At 34.9% G+C, this 16,951-nt stretch overlaps 2 long non-coding RNA genes across 2 annotated transcripts; one reads left to right on the top strand and one right to left on the bottom strand.

Moving 5' to 3' along the window:
• Positions 1-277: 277 nt before the first annotated feature.
• On the bottom strand, positions 278-16,448 carry LOC133039830 (uncharacterized). Its single transcript, XR_009688760.1, has 3 exons — positions 16,265-16,448; positions 16,035-16,122; positions 278-416 (listed from the first exon to the last, which is right to left on the bottom strand). It is a non-coding gene; the product is annotated as an uncharacterized LOC133039830 (long non-coding RNA).
• Positions 9,563-12,277, top strand: LOC133039829 (uncharacterized). The gene is made up of 2 exons (XR_009688759.1): positions 9,563-9,732; positions 12,052-12,277. It is a non-coding gene; the product is annotated as an uncharacterized LOC133039829 (long non-coding RNA).
• Positions 16,449-16,951: the final 503 nt, after the last annotated feature.

Raw genomic sequence — 16,951 nt, 5'->3', positions numbered from 1 at the left:
TTCTTTTTTTAAATAAAAAATTATGAATATTGTTTATTTTTATTTTTAAACAAATATATAAAAATTATAAAAAAATCAAATAAAAAATACTCATTAACATCTAAAAAAAATTCAAATAATTTAAAATCACGAAACTCATTATCTATAAAACAAAACCGACAAAATCATAATTGAAATATGAACTAATAATTTTTCAATCTTGGTGAACAATATTAAAAAAGTTCTAATTGTTAATAAGTTTCACTCATTATCTTCGTCGTATAATCGACAATTTCATCACGAACATTAGCCATTTCACGAATTTGATCTCTTGAAATGCTAAACTCAACACTATCATTCAAAGTTTCATAGTTGCTTTCTATAGTAGTATCTTGTGCTTTAGGAATTTCTTCATCTCCATCAAAATATGTCTTTTTCTGCATTCAAAATTTGTTCATATTTTTGAGGCCAAATATAAGTTTCGTTATTATCGATAATAAACATCACACTATCTGTTCCTGCCGTCTATTCAATCTACATATAATTACAAGACTTAATCCTAAAATTCTTAAAAATAAATAACAATTAAACACAAAAGAAATGCATAAAAATTGTGCAAACCAATTAAATACATCAATGTGACAAAAACATTGTTCAACTTTATATATTAAAGGTTCAATGCAATTACAAATACACAACATTGACATATAGTATTTAAAAAAATAAAATCTGTGTGTGTAATCTAATCTAATCTCCAAATAGAAATTTACTTTTAAAATCAACCAATCTAATCTAATCTAATAATAATAGTTTGGACCAGAAAATATTTGTGGGTATCATAAGAAGATAATCTAAGAAATATAATAACATGTTCTTAAAACAGTGAATTCATTAAATAACACTTGTCTATTACTTAAAAGTAGTAGACCAAAATGATTGTACACCAAAAAGATAGATACATGAGAAAAAAACAATTAAGGATGATTAAAGCCAGTAACTAAAAAAAAGTAAGACTATATTTCAGCTAATCAAACTAATAAATGCTTGTTATTTTGATATGACCAAACAAGAAAAATCTTCAAACGGTTGTCTTGGCCTTTCATAATACGTTTGGGGCTCAATTGCCAATTCAAATATTCTCAACAAGCACATAGAGTTAGATTATGATAGATCAAAAAATAGAACAAGTTACAAAATCATCATCAGTGGAGTAATATGATAGGTTTATCCTATCAATTCAGACCAGAGAAGAAAGTAGATGAAAAGAATTAATGAAAAAAAGAAACTCTGCTATAATTAATCCCCAGGAAAATAGAGAGCCTGGTCTCTCCTTACAAGCCTTCCTTAGAAAAATCCTCTCTGCCTTCCCACTACAAAATTCTATTATTTATATATAATCCCCACGAGACTCCCATGAGCCTTAGCTACACCCAAACAGAATTACACACCCACATTATTCCCTGTGGCAGACCCCATGCTAGACTTCCTACTCCTACAAGCATACACATACGTCACGGGAGGTCTATCAATACCGCCAGCCTGAAGGCGCACCTTGTCCTCAAGGTGAAAATGAGGAAATTGGGTTTGAATGACAGAGAAATCCTCGCAAGTAGCTTCAAAGTCAGGTAGGTTCCTCCATTTGATGAGGGCTTGAGGGTTGGTCTTGCGAGTGCCAGGCCGAATGGCGAATAAGGCTTCAGGTTCGAGCAGCCACTCCAGGTCCGCAGAGAGGCTTAGAGGACGAGGAGAAGCCTGTTGTTGAGGCCCCAAAGCCGCACGCAGTAAGGACACATGAAACACGTGATGGATCAAGGAGTCGGGAGGGAGCTGAAGGCGGTAAGCAGCTGGTCCAATGCGAGCTAAGACGGGAAAGGGACCAAAGAACCGTGGAGACAGCTTTTCATTGGGCCGTTTGGCGAGGGACCGCTGGTGGTACGGCCGGAGCTTCACATACACCAGATCACCCACTGCGAAATGGACATCCCTACGCTTACGGTCCGCTTGGGACTTCATCTGTCGTTGGGCGCGGAGAAGATTTTGCTTCAGTAGGGCTAAAATGGCATCCCGATCAGTGAGGACCTCTTCAACTGCAAAAACACGAGAGCTAGATGGCTCGAATCGGATGATGGGTGGTGGATCACGATGATACAAAGCACGAAAGGGGGTCATCCCAGTGGAGGTGTGATGGGAAGTGTGTTGGGTTTTATGCCCTAAATAAAACTCATTTCATATAATCAGATTTACTTATTAATAAAGATCAGAAATAACATTTTATGTTGCATGGTTCACATGATTTATTTCATGATTATATGTATATAATGTATGAATTCTTTTTAAGTCCAGAACATATGAGTTGGTTAAAGATTATAGTGTTGTCAGCACAGTGAAATATAATCTCTATTGTATGTTCAAAAGTTGATTCTCTGATTTGTCAGAACACTGGATTTAGACTGACATGGTATAATCAGCGATAGGTGTATTCTTACACCTTGGAAAAATGTTATGTCCTTTCCAGGACATTCGCAAAGTTTACCAGTATCGGATGCATGGAGTATGCATTGGAATGGACCGATATTGAACTTTGAATTAGATTTTGAAACTTACCGTAAACATCTATTCAATTCAATATCATAAGTTGATCCTAGATCACATGATCGAAATCCTGATATGGTTAGGCTCAATTTCAAGAGTGTTATTCGTGTTCTTTGATTTGTTAGTTAAGCCTAGTTTTGTATCAGGGTGATACGTACATTTTGGGAACACGGTAATGCAATTGAGTGGGAGCGCTAACATAAATATGGAATCTATAGCTTCTATTTGGCAAATAGAAGTAAAGGATGATTTCCTTCGAGCTTAACCAAACGAAGATAAATGGTGGAGATCTCATTTCACTTAGGTGAAATATCATTTATACAGGGTTAAGTGTTTTAAGGATAAAATACATTGTAGGGTGTTACGGTAATTTAATCCCTGTACAGTGTAAATCATCTATATAGAGGATCATTGATCACATTAGGGTTATAACAATGGATAACTAATGACGTGTCTATATCGTGGAACATATAGAACGTTTCTATATGACTGAGAGTGCAATTCCAAGTTCTAAGTGTGGATTCAATGAGGAATTAATAAGTTAGGGAATTTACTTGGTAAATTCGGTTCGACTTATTGGAAGCTCGGTTATATAGACCCATGGTCCCCATACTAGTTGAGGCCATACTGCTTGTAAGACTCAGTTAATTGATTTTAATTAATCAATTAAAATTCTAAAAGTCAGACTACGTCTACTTTATGAATTTTCACTAAGCAAGGGCGAAATTGTAAAGAAAAGAGATTTTAGGTTTATTTATTAATTAAGATATTTTATATGTCTAAATTAATAAATATATTAAATGGCAATATTATTTGATAATTATTTCCAAGTTATTAAATAATTAGAATTGGCATTTAAAAGGTTAAATTGGAAAATTGACATTTTTGAGAAAATGGGAATGGAAAATAACAAAATGGGAAAGTTGCAAAGTGAGGCCCAATACCCTTTGTATGGCCGGCCCTATGCATGAGAAATACCATTTGTAGTTTCCATTATTTTAATGCCATACAATTCTAACCTAAACCTAGAGGGTTTTCTATAAATAGAAAGTGTTGGCTTGAGGAAACTAAGACACACATCTTTGATCACTTTGTTTCTCTCAGAAAAAGCCTCTCACGCCACCTTCTCTCTCTCTTTTCTTCTTTGTAATTTCGAAACTTTGAGTGAATGAGTAGTGCCCACACACATCAAGTGGTATCTCAATCATAGTATGGAAGACTATGGAATTTCTGCATCAAAGAAGGAGAAAAGAAGATCCAGGTTCAGATCTTGGTGATGCTCTGCTACAGAAAGGAATCAAGGGCTAGAGATCTGAACGGAAGGAGTCATATTATTCCGCTGCACCCACTGTAAGGTTTTCTAACTTTATATGTGTTTATTTTCATTGTTTAGAATTCATATTAGGTTGTTAATCCAACATACTTGTTAGTAAATCTAGATCCTGGTAAAATAATTTCCAACAAAGTGTTGTACCAATATTCGGCCCAAGGCAACCATTTGACCCACTGAGTAGGTTTGAAACTGACAAAGCAACGGAGATAAGTTTCGAGACAGCGATTGACCACCTCCGTTTGGCCATCCGATTGAGGGTGATAAGCGGTACTATGCTTCAAAGTTCTGCCTTGTAAACGAAATAGTTCTTTCCAAAACAAGCTCAAAAATTTTTTGTCTCAGTCAGACACAATAGAGCGAGGAAAGCCATGGAGTTTGATTACTTCTTTGACAAACACCGCTGCCACGGTGATGGCTAAAAAGGGATGACGGAGAGGAATGAAGTGTCCATACTTAGTGAGACGATCCACAACCACAAAAATAGAAGCAAAGCCGTTAGACGTCGGAAGGCCCTCGATAAAATTCGTGGATATGTCTTCCCACATTTGCTCGGGGAAGGGAAGGGGCTGAAGCAAACCCGCCGGCAATTGCGCTAAGTATTTATTTTGTTGACAAACCGAGCATTCATCAACGAAGTTTTGAACATCTTTGCGCATTCCTCGCCAATAAAAATCAGCAGCAAGACGCTGGAATGTTTTGAAAACCCCAGAATGGCCCCCCATTTTGCTGTTGTGGTACTCTTGCAGTAAGAGTGGGATAGATGGGGAGGCGGCCGACAATACTAATCGTCCACAGAAAGTGAGACAACCATGAGTGACAGAAAAACCCCCACAATCTTGACCCCGAGCGATGTCTGACATGATCTTAGCAAGATCGGGATCAGCTACAATAGTAGCTTGTAAATCAGTAGTAGAAAACACACCCGGAACTGAAATAGCAGCCAAGGAGACCTCAGATGAAACATGAGACAATGCATCTACGGTGCGGTTCTCCAAACCAGGTTTGTATTGGATATCAAAGTCATACCCCAAGATCTTAGTGAGCCATTTTTGATGTTCTAAGGAGACCACACGTTGTTCCAAAAAGTATTTTAAGCTTCTTTGATCAGTGCGAACAAGAAACTTGCGGCCCAATAAATACAGGCGCCATTTTTAAATGGCTAGGACAATGGCCATCAATTCTCTTTCGTAGAAAAACTTGGATTGGGCCCGAGGGGACAAAGTGCGGCTGAAATAGGCGATGGGACGCCCATTTTACATCAGAACCGTGCCAAGCCCCATAGCGGAAGCATCAGCCTCAAGTACAAACGGAATGGAGCAATTAGGAAGAGCTAAAACTGGAACTGGCTTCCTTCAATCGTTCAAAGGCCATTTGAGCTGAGGAGGACTAGGAAAAAGCATCCTTTTTAAGCTGATCCGTGAGAGGACGGGAAATGCTACCATATCCTTGTACAAACTTATAGTAATAGCCGGTAAGACCTAGAAAACCCCGTAGGTCCTTAATGGTGGATGGAGTGGGCCATCGAAGCATCGCCTCAATCTTACTTGGATCGACTGCAACCCCCTTGGCGGATATCACATGGCCCAAATAGTCAACTTGAGCTTGAGCAAAAAGATACTTCTTCTTGTTGGCATACACGCGATGGTGACGGAGTCGGTCGAGAACCAAGCGAAGATGAGTTGCATGAGCTGCTAAAGAAGGGATATACACAAGAATATCATCAAAGAAAACCAAGACACAATGACCTCAGAAATCGCAAAATACCTCATTCATGAGAGCTTGAAAGGTGGCCAGGGCATTGGTGAGGCCGAAAGGCACGACTAGAAACTCTTAATTCCCCTCATGAGTCTGAAAAGCTGTCTTTTCCACATCTCCAGGTGCCATACGAATTCGATGATACCCAAACTTCAAATCTAGTTTGGAAAAAACGGTGGCACCATGAAGTTCGTCAAGTAGCTCATTAATAACAGGAATGGGAAATTTGTCTGCCACGGCTGCTCGATTTAAAGCTCAGTAATCCACATAAAATCGCCAACTGCCATCTCTCTTTTTCACCAATAAAACCGGGCTAGAGAATGGACTAGTGCTAGGCTGAGCAATGCCAATACGGAGCATCTCTCGAACCATCTTCTCAATCTCACCTTTTTTAATCTGGGCATAGCAGTAAGGACGCACCGATATGGGCCCTGTGTTTGGCTTTAAGGTGATGGTATGGTCCCGTTGGCGTTGTGGAGGCAGCCCTGGTGGTAGCTCAAAAACATCTTCGTATTGCTCCAGAAGCTGACTAATAGGAGCAGGGATCGGTGAGTGGTGTTGATCCTCAGCCACGGACAATGCCCCGACATGAATCATATATGCCTCGACTCCTTTTTCGACTGTTAACAACATAGCCTTCAAAGAGATGGGTGACTTACATAAGCTCGGGTCCCCTTGCAATGTCACCCATGTTCCCGCCATTTCGAATTTCATCACCATCATTTTCCAATTGACTTGCATATTTCTCAGTTTCCAGCCATTTAATCCCCAAAATAACATCTGCGCCCCCCAATTCTAATGGAAGGAAATCTGTGATGACCTGAATTTCTCCCAAATCAAGCTCCACTTGAGAACAAATTCCCTCAGTTCTCCCCTTGCCACCGGTGCCCAGAAGTATCCCATAGCAAGTGGTGGCCGATATGGGCAGGCCTACTGCCGCAAAAACTTCCATTAAAACAAAGTTGTGGGTTGCTCCGCTATCGATTAGTACAGTGACGGTTTGATTGCCGATTTGGCTAGCCAATTTCATGGTGTTGGCGGTGGAGAGGCCAACTAGAGAATTCAGAGAAAGGGTGGCGAGAGTCTCTTCGGTGACCAGTGTCTCGCCTGAATCTGGTGAGAGAGGAGGGTTTTCATCGGGTGAATCCAATTCTTCTTCGTCTGCAGTAAGAAGAATTTGAAGGAGCTTCTGTTCACATTCTCGGCCAGGGTGAAATTTCTTGTCACATATAAAGTAAAGCCCCCGAGAATGTTTCTCTTGGTACTCCGCCTCGGTCAACCGTTTGTAAGAGGTGCCGGTGGCTGATCGAGTGCTTCTAATCTTGGATGTCATTGAAGCCGTGCTAACTGACAAAGGAGAATATGGTCGCTGTTGTGAAACTGCTGGTAGGATTCGTGAAGGGAAATTTGAGTAATTAGAACGGGCTACTGAACTAGACCCAAAAGAATGCTTGGACGAGTTGGGCTTAAGTAATGGGCCTGAGTTCATTAGTTGATGGCCCTCTTCAATTCTTTGGGCCGTTTCCATGATATGGGCCAATCCCTGGGGCTGCAGTATGTGCAATGTGGCCTTGATTTCTTCTTTGAGTCCTTTTACGAATCCCCCTTCCAAAATATGGTCGGGTACGTCGGGTACCCGAGAGGCCAAGATCTCCCACTGGACACGGTACTCCTTCACCGTACCTGTTTGGACCACCGATAACAACTCCTCTGAAAGAGACCCAATAGGTACCGCTCAGAATCGAAGGAGAACCATTTGCTTGAGCATCGCCCAAGAAGTAATAAGCCGGCGTTGGTTCTCCCACTGGAACCATGATAATGCATCACTGTCAAGGCCAACAATGGTTGTATCAAGTTTCATCGACTCTGCCATTTTCGTAAGTAAAAAATACCATTCGACACGGGAAATCCAACTGTCGGGGTTGTCGCCGCTGAACAGCAGAATTTCAATTCGTGGGAGGCGGTAGTCCAGACCGTTCGGGAATGAGTTTCAAAACGAACCAAGCTGTATCGGAGGTCCTGTTAGGCTGTTCAGGGGAGGTACCGCCATGTTTGCCGAAGCTTTTTGTGTGTTTTGGTCAAGACGAATTCCGATGGAGCTGGGTTCCCCAATCGAAGATCCATTACCGTCGAGGGCTCATCGTTGTCGATCTGCGTTGGTGGCTGCCGCTTCAGGAGTGACTTTGATTTACGGTGCGAGTATTTGGGAAATTTGGCTCATTACAGACTCCATCTGTTTGGCTACGATACTCTCAATGGTGGTCTGAATTTCTCCTTGTAACTTCTCCATACCCTGTGTAACCCTTTGCACATCTTGACGTAGGTCGGAGACCTTAGCCCCAACTTTTTCTTCGATAATCTCGGACATAGCATCCTTCTTTGGCCCATGGAAGTAGGAGCTCTGATACCAATTGATAGGTTTATCCTATCAATTCAGACCAGAGAAGAAAGTGTTAGAAATATTTTACCAGGATCTAGATTTACTAACAAGTATGTTTCATTAACATCCTAATATGAATTCTAAAACAATGAAATAAACACATAAGAGTTTAAGGAGACCTTACATTGGTTGTAGCGGAATATAATGACTCCTTCCGCTCAAATCTTTAGCCCTTGATTCCTTTCTGTAGCAGAGCATCACCAAGATCTGAACCTGGATCTCTTTCTCTCATTCCTTTGATGCTGATTCTCCTTCTTGTTGGTTGATTTTCCACAGTCTTACACACTATGATTGAGATACCATTTGATGTGTGTGGGCACTCACTCATTCACTCAAGGTTCGAAATAGAAGAAGAAAAGAAGAGAGAAGGTGGCGGCTAGAAGATTTTCTGTGAAGGAATTAGATGTATCTTCTTTTTCCTGAAGCCATTACTACCTATTTATAGGTAACCACCTAGGTTTAAGTTAGAATTATTTGGCATTAAAATAATGAAAAAATAAATGATAAAAGCCTACAATAGTGGCCAGCCTGGGCTTTGGATAATGGGCCTCACTTATGCAATTTTGCTGTTTTATCATTTCTGCATCTCATTTTCTCAAAAACGCCAATTTTCAAATTCAACCATTTAAATGCAAATTCTAATTATTTAATAACTAAAAATTAATTATTAAATAATATTTCATTTAATATATTTATTAATTAGATATATAAAGTCTCTTAATTAATAAATAAACCTAGAATTCTCTTTTCTTTACAATTTCGCCCTTGCTTAGTGAAAATTTATAAACTAGACATAGTCTAACTTTAGGATTATAATTGATTAATCAAAATTAATTAACTGAGTCTTACAAGCAGTATGGTCTCAACTAGTATGGGGACCATGGGTCTATATATCCGAGCTTCCAATAAGCAGATCAAGAATTTATATCTTAAATTCACTGACTTATTAATTCTTCGTTGAATCCACGCATAGAACTTAGAATTGCACTCTCAGTATATAGAACGCTCTATATGTTCCACGATATATATACGTCATTAGTTATCCATTGTTATAATCCTAATTTGATCAATGATCCTCTAATAGATGATCTACATTGAATAGGCACTAAGTTACCGTTACACCTTCAATATATTTTATCCTTAAAACACTTAGCTCCGTATAAATGATATTTCAGCGAAGTGAAATGAGATCTCCACCATTTAACTCTGTTTAGCCAAGCTCCCACTCAATTATAATATCATGTTCCCAAAATGTACGTATCACCCTGACCCAAAAGTAGGCTTAACTAATAAATCAAAGAACATGTATAATTTATAAACAAGTGGTAGAAGGCATGCAATAGTATTGCCAACTGCAGCCAAGTGTGAAATCTCTCTTGTTGCCTTTTCATTGGTTCAAACTTCATGACTCTCTCTTTGCTAATACAAAACAAAAATTGAGCGTAAACAACCACTCACGGTCATACCCACACAGTAAAACCATTTATTTTCTTGAGCGTAATGAAGATTCATATCTATCCCAAACGATGAAAAGTGCTCATAAACAACCACTCACGGTCATACCCACACACCGTAGACTACGATCTCTACCCTCCCTCTGTCAAACTCTCTCAGCTTCTATGTGGTGATTGAGGTTAGTCATGCTAAGTTGATTTTTCCATATTATATATATATTTTGCATCTGGATCTGGTTCCATTTTTTTATCTCTTTCTTTTTTGTTGGATTTTTGATTTCTTATTTGCTACCATTAACAAAAATTGACAATAAAAAACTGATAATTGTGACATCTTGAAATTATCTACTGATTGAGTCGTATGCTACTATTCTTCAAATTCAAAGAACAATATTTTTTTGTTGGTTGGATTATTTATTTGATTGTGGAGAATTAATGGAAAAGTATAAGTTTCGCTCTTTGTTGTTATCTTTGTCGTAGAAAGTTGTGTTCTTATTTCTTTGGTTTACTGCTACTTTGATCTGTGGGCTTTTGTTCTTTCATGAACTATGTCTGAATCTGAGTTTGTATTGTTATGTTGATATTAGGGTTTCTTTGTTGTTCTTAGTGTATGGTTTTTCTTATTTCATGTCTCAATCTGTTCTCTAATTTTATGAGACACATTTTATGTAATAGTTTCATTTTTCTTCTTGTACCGAAGTCAAAACAGATTCAGAAGTATTTTATATTTTTAATATTTGATTTGTAAAGCTTTTATAATTTTGTATTTTTTTATTAAGGTCTTATCACTTAAGAGTGTTATATTTTTTTTTTTTTTTTTTTTTTTGATAAATGTAACATTTATCCAATTACAAAAATCCTATCATCTGGTGAAGACTTGGTAGCTACTAGGTGTAAAAATTCCATAAATCACTCACACATGAGCAATGTGGAACAAACAAACAAGTTTTTTTTATATTCCCATTACGCTGGGCCTAACTTTGACTCTTTTGTTCCAAATCAAGAAATAAATTTGACTTTTATTTTTTTATGGTAATTATAATTATAGCATATTTAAAATTTTCTATTTATAAACATATTTACAATTAGTTTTTAATTGTCAGATTATTAGTTTTATTTTTTCTTTTATTTAGTCTTTTAATGTGATAAAAGTCAATTTATTAAGATTAATTTGTTCTCTTATTTTTTAAATAGTAATTATATTCTCTTTATTTACGACTTTTTTCCTATGTTTGTTTTTGACTTTCTTTCAAATTAAAGAGTATAATTACTTTTTTTGTAATTTAATAGCTTTTATAATATATTAGGTTTTACTAGGCTAATTTTACTTAATAGGTTTTTGACTTTTTATCTTTAATGATATATTTAATTTAAGAATTTGATTGCATTTTAATGGTTGAGCCAATTTTATCTCGTGATTGACTTCAATTTTATTTTCAATATCTTAATTGATTTTGATTATTATATATGATACTTTTTTAGGAAAAGATTTACGAAACTCATTAAATTACATTAAATGAAATTTATTTTTACATTATCACTTTATTTTTTCTTACCATTTATAATTCAGTGTAATATTTTAGATCTTCTTACTAGTATTTTTTACTTAAAATGTATGATTTTGTTTTTCATAAAGCTATTAATGATTTAATTTTATTGTTTTATTGTATTTAAGGTTAGTGGATTTTTTGGTCATTAATTTATTAATTATATTTTCTTCTTTTAAGTCCTTATTTATGATCTTTATTATTTTTATTATTTATTTTCTCATTTCTTTTATTTACATTACAGTAAGTTTTTTATCATTAATTTATTAATTATTTTTATCTGTTAAAGTCTTTAATTACAATTTATGTAATTGCTTGAGTGGTGGCTTTTTTGTATTGACCTTTAAATATGATTTAGATTATTTATGATTTTTTATTATCTTAGTTACATGATTTTCTTTTCTTTTATGTACATTACAAAAAGTTCTCTATTGTAGTTGCTCTTTTTATGAGTCAAATTGTCTTTATTAATTTAAAGGTATTGGAATTATCAATATTGTTATTTTAATTATGACTAATATGGTTTTTTAGTTTTTATGGCACGTGTTTTTTGGTTTTTGTAAGGCAATATATCTAGTTTTGTAAATGGTTTGTTTTTATTGTTTTTGTAAGGCCAATGTGGCTAGTTTTTTTGTATGGCCAATGTGGCTAGTTTTCTTTGTACGGCCAATGTGGTTAGTTTTGGTTTTGTAAGGCCAGTATGGCTATTTTTGTTTTGTAAGGCTAGTATGGCTAGTTTTTGGTTTTGTAAGGCCAGTATGGCTAGTTTTAATTTTGTAAGTGTAATCACCGTCAGGAATGGAGATGAAAATAGATAAGTATCTACGTCAGAGAATTCTATGTGACTATTTATATAAAATTTCATATTTTATTTTATTTTATTTATAAGGGAAATTTCATTTTTTTATTAAATATTCATTATGTATTAATTAATTTCTCTTTATTTTGCAGGTGTTTTACTAGTGGTTCGGAAGTGACAACTCTCAGTTTTGAGGTTTTCTTTTCTGATATTATGGTTTTATTGTCTAGCTCTCCTAGGGTATCTCTGCATGCTCTTAGGATAGACAATAAACTATTATAGATGGAAGAAAATTCTCCTCTGGTTGTGTAACTTTGTTACCTTTGTTATTTTAACCTGTATCGGTTACCCTACAAAAAAAAAAAAAAAAAAAAAGAACATGTATAATACTCTTGAGATCGAACCTAAACATATCAGGATTAAGATCATTTAATCTAGGATCAACGGGTGATATTGAATTAAATAGATATTATGGTAAATTTTAATATATCTAATCAAAGTTCAATATCAGTCCCTTCCGATGTATACTCCATACATCCGATGCTGGTAAACTTTGTTGGTATTATATTTATCCAGGATCTTAGATCTATTTGCAAGTATGTTGATTTAACAACCTAATATTGAACTTCTAAAACGATGAACTAAACACATAAAAGTTAAGAATAACTTACAGTGATTGCAGCGGAATTAATGTCTCCTTCCACTCAGATCTCTAACCCTTGATTCCTGTCTGTAGCAGAGTATAATCAAGATCTGAGCCCGAAAGTTCTTCAGTTGGATGTGATCCTTCACAGTCTTCCAAACTATGATGAGATACTGAATGATGTGTGTGGGCACTTCTCTCTCACTAGGGATTTCGAAATTTCTCTCTTGTTTTTCTCTCTTGATTTCGTGTGACACACTTTGCAAAGCAAAGTTTTCTCAAGCAAACACATGCATACAAAGAGAGGAGAGGGGCTGCTATAAATAGGAAAAGGGAAGATCACAACTTTCCAAATAAACAGTTTCCTCTTTTACTCTGTAATTGAATAACTGCCTTATTTAGTGTGATTCACCACTTTCCTATTTAGGCTAGGCTTTGATTAGGAATTAAATGACAAATTAAATTGAAAATAATAATTGGGAAAAAGCAATGATGTGGCCGGCCATGGTGTGAATGGGCCTCACATGGATTTTGCAGTTTCCTCAATTTTATTTCTATTTCTCCAAAAATGCCATTTTTCCAATTCTAATCATTTAAATGCCAAAACCAATTATTTAATAACTAAAATAGATTATTAAATAATATTGCCATTTAAAATTAATTATTAATTCAGACATGCAAAGTCTCATAATTAATAATTAAACCTAGAAACCCTCTTATTTACAATTTCATCCCTAAACTGTGAGAATTCACAAATTAGACATAGTCTAACTTTTAGAATTATAATTGATTAATCATAAATCAATTATAGAGTCTTACAAACAGTATAGTCTACACTAGAATGGGGACCATGGATCTATATTCTGAGCTTCCAATAAGTTGAACCGATTTACCAAGTAAATCCTTAACTTATTAATTCCTCGTTGAATCAACTCTTAGAACTTGGAATTGCACTCTCAGACTTATATAGAGCATATCATATGTTTCACGATATCAATATGCTATCTCATTTAACCATTATTATAATCTTAATGTGATTTAGAGATCCTCTATATAGATGATTTACATCGAGACGGGACCAATTTACCGTTTACACCGCTCAATGTATTTTGCCCATTTGAACACTTAGTTACCTGTAAATGATGTTTTAGTGATCTAATATATAGTCACTGAAACAAGAGCTCATCCATTTACTTCTATTTAACTAAGCTCAAAAGGAATCATCACTTTACTTCTATACACCAGTAGAAGCTATAGATTTCCATATTTATGTTTAGCACTCCCATTCAGTTATGCTATCATGTTCCCAAAATATATGTATTATCCTGACTCAAAGCAGGCTTTAACTAATAAATCAAAGAACAAGAATAACACTCCTGAGATTGAGCCTAAGCATATCAGGATTTAGATTCTCTTAATCTAAGATCAAATTCTGACATTGACTTGGAAAGATACAACGGTAAGTTTACGATATCTTTAACCAAGTTCAATATCGGTCCAGTCCAATGCATACTCCATGCATTCGAAACCAGTATACTTTGCCAATGTTCTGAAAAGAACATAACACTTACTCCAAGTGTAAGTATACTTCATCGCTGATTATCACATCAGTGTAAATCCAAAACACTGATGAACAGGGACCAAATCTTTTGAATCAAATAATCACAATCACATTCCACTGTATTGACGATACTGTAATTGTGAATAACTATAGGTTCTGGATTTAACTGATTTTGTGCATATATCAAGTATATGTATTAAACCATAAACATGTAACATACATGTAAACATACTTCACTTCTAAATTGATAACTAATCAGATTGTAATGAGTTTTATTTAGGGCATAAAACCCAACAAACTTTGCAAATGCCCTGGAAAGGACATAACACTTATCCAAGGTGTAAGAATACCTATCGCTGATTATCATGTCAGTCTAAATCCAGTGAACTGACAAATTAGGGAATAAACTTTCGAACATATAATTAAAATTATATTCCAGTGTGTTCACAACACTATAATCATTAACAAATTCATATGTTCTGGACTTAAATAGAATTCATACATTATAACTATATAATCATAAAATAAATCATGTGAACCATGCAACATTAAATGTTATTTCTGATCTTTATTAATAAGTAAATCTGATTATACTGAAATGAGTTTTATTTAGGGCATAAAACCCAACAGAAAGTAGATGAAAAGAAGTAATGAAAAAAGAAACTCTGCTGTAATTAATCCCCAGGCAAATGGAGAGCCTGGTCTCTCCTTACAAGCCTTCCTTAGAAAAATGCTCTTTGCCTTCTCACTACAAAATTCTATTATTTATATATAATCCCAACGAGACTCCCATGAGCCTTAGCTACACCCAAACAAAACTCCCAAACAGAATTACACAACCACATTATTCCCTGTGGTAGACCCCATGCTAGACTTCCTACTCCTACGAGCATACACATACGCCACGGGAGGTCTATCATAATATTTCATTCAAACCACAGATATAGTTCTTCGATAAATGAAGTAAAAGAACAGAAAAAAAAAATAGTAGTTCATTATTAATAAAACTTATATGGGAAAAACCTCAAAGTTGATACATAAAACCTCTATTGCCATATCATCATAATACAACTTGTCTATTACTAATAATAAGAAAAGATTTTAGCACATATCATCATAATACCACTTGTCTATTACTAAAAAAAAGAAAAGATTTCAGCACATTCATCATAATACCACTTGTCTATTATTAAAAGAAGAGAAGATTTCAACAAATATTATCATAATATCACTTGTCAATTACTAAAAAGAAGATCACGTTGATAGAACAAGAATCAAATTTGGAGATATATGCATACATAAATTTATGCATAGAGAGAAAGGAACAGAGAAAGTAACCCTTTTCAATATGTCAAAATGTCATTTTGTTCACAGGACCTAAATTACAAACTTGTCACCAAAAGCACATGTGAGAGGAGACCAAATAGTTAAACAAGAAGTTAATTTAAATTTGCAATTCCAAAAATCTCAATCGCGTAAATCTTAAACTAATATTTTCAACGGAACAGTGATTCAGTTTCACTTTTCAAGTATGAGTGAACAAGTTCAACTTGATTAATGAATCCATTATTACCCAATGCTCCAATCACAACACCATACAAGAAAACAATAATGAAATATTATTTTGTGATTATGAAAATGGGGTTTGCACTTCCTAAGATTATAAAACAAATTAACCAAAAATACAAACCAGAAATTAAAGAAAGAAAAGGTTTATGGAACAAAAATGGGTTGGAAATGTATTACTCCCAAATAAATTAATGGAAGTTTTTAATAATTTCAATTACCCAAATAGATCAGACCTAAAATAGTATATACATAAATAAATTCATGGTTCATAGAGAATATGAATAAACACTGTCGTACTTGGGAATTAACTAGATAAACACCCAAATCATGTCAGTAGTGAAGTTTCTATTAACTTATGGTACCTGGGAACTAATATTATTGCTGAACTCAACGGTAAAGATGAACTCGACCGCCGATAATGAAGGCCAGTGGCGATCTAGCATGGTGGACCTGAAAAACAACACTCTGAATCTGAGAATGAATGAATGATAAAATAAATCTGAGATACATATCTACATAGAGAGATAAATATATATATATATAGAGAGAGAACACATAAAGATAGATAGAGATAGAGGGAGTTTTGCTTTACTTGCTAAGCCATGGATGATCATCGGACAGTGAAGAGAGGAGGAAGACAAGCCAGAGAGAGAAAAAAAAGTGTTTTTAAAAATTTTAAAATCAACAAAAATCTATTTTTAAAATTCTAAAAAATTTTGATTATGAATTAAAAAAATAAAAAACAAAATTACTTACCGAACACAATTTTAGAATTTATTTTCATTTTTTTAATTAAAAATAGAAATCTACTTTTAAAAACATTACCGAACAAGCTCATAGTTCTTGTTTTAGTGAGTAATCATCTCTAATGGATGAACGTTCATTAGCAATTTAACACCGTAGAATCTCAAAGGATAAGTATTATTTGTAAATGTTTTTATCCTAGTACTGATCACCTTAATGGTGGCTGCTAGGAGTAAGACTTATAAAAGTATGAAACAATGGTAGAAGCTCATAAGATAGAATGGCCTTGACTCTCGCCGAAATGGGACAACGCTGGATTCTCATCTTGATCGAATAAAAGGTTGCTAGAATGTTTGTCATTTTAGATGAGCTGACAACTCTATTCAATGGATGGTATCTTTGACTCTCGCCTAAACGGGACACTGGTATCAGTTTGTTGAAAACCTTAGAAATTTTTTAGGATTGTATGTTTTAGTATTTTCACTTGTCATTCCTACTTTCAAAGTGCTAATAATTTCAGAATATGATTTTATAT

The sequence above is a fragment of the Cannabis sativa genome, chromosome 7 (assembly GCF_029168945.1).
Source record: "Cannabis sativa cultivar Pink pepper isolate KNU-18-1 chromosome 7, ASM2916894v1, whole genome shotgun sequence".
In the NCBI taxonomy this organism is placed as follows: domain Eukaryota; kingdom Viridiplantae; phylum Streptophyta; class Magnoliopsida; order Rosales; family Cannabaceae; genus Cannabis; species Cannabis sativa.
Note: the sequence above shows the minus strand (reverse complement) of the source record. Positions and strands in the feature narration are given on the sequence as shown.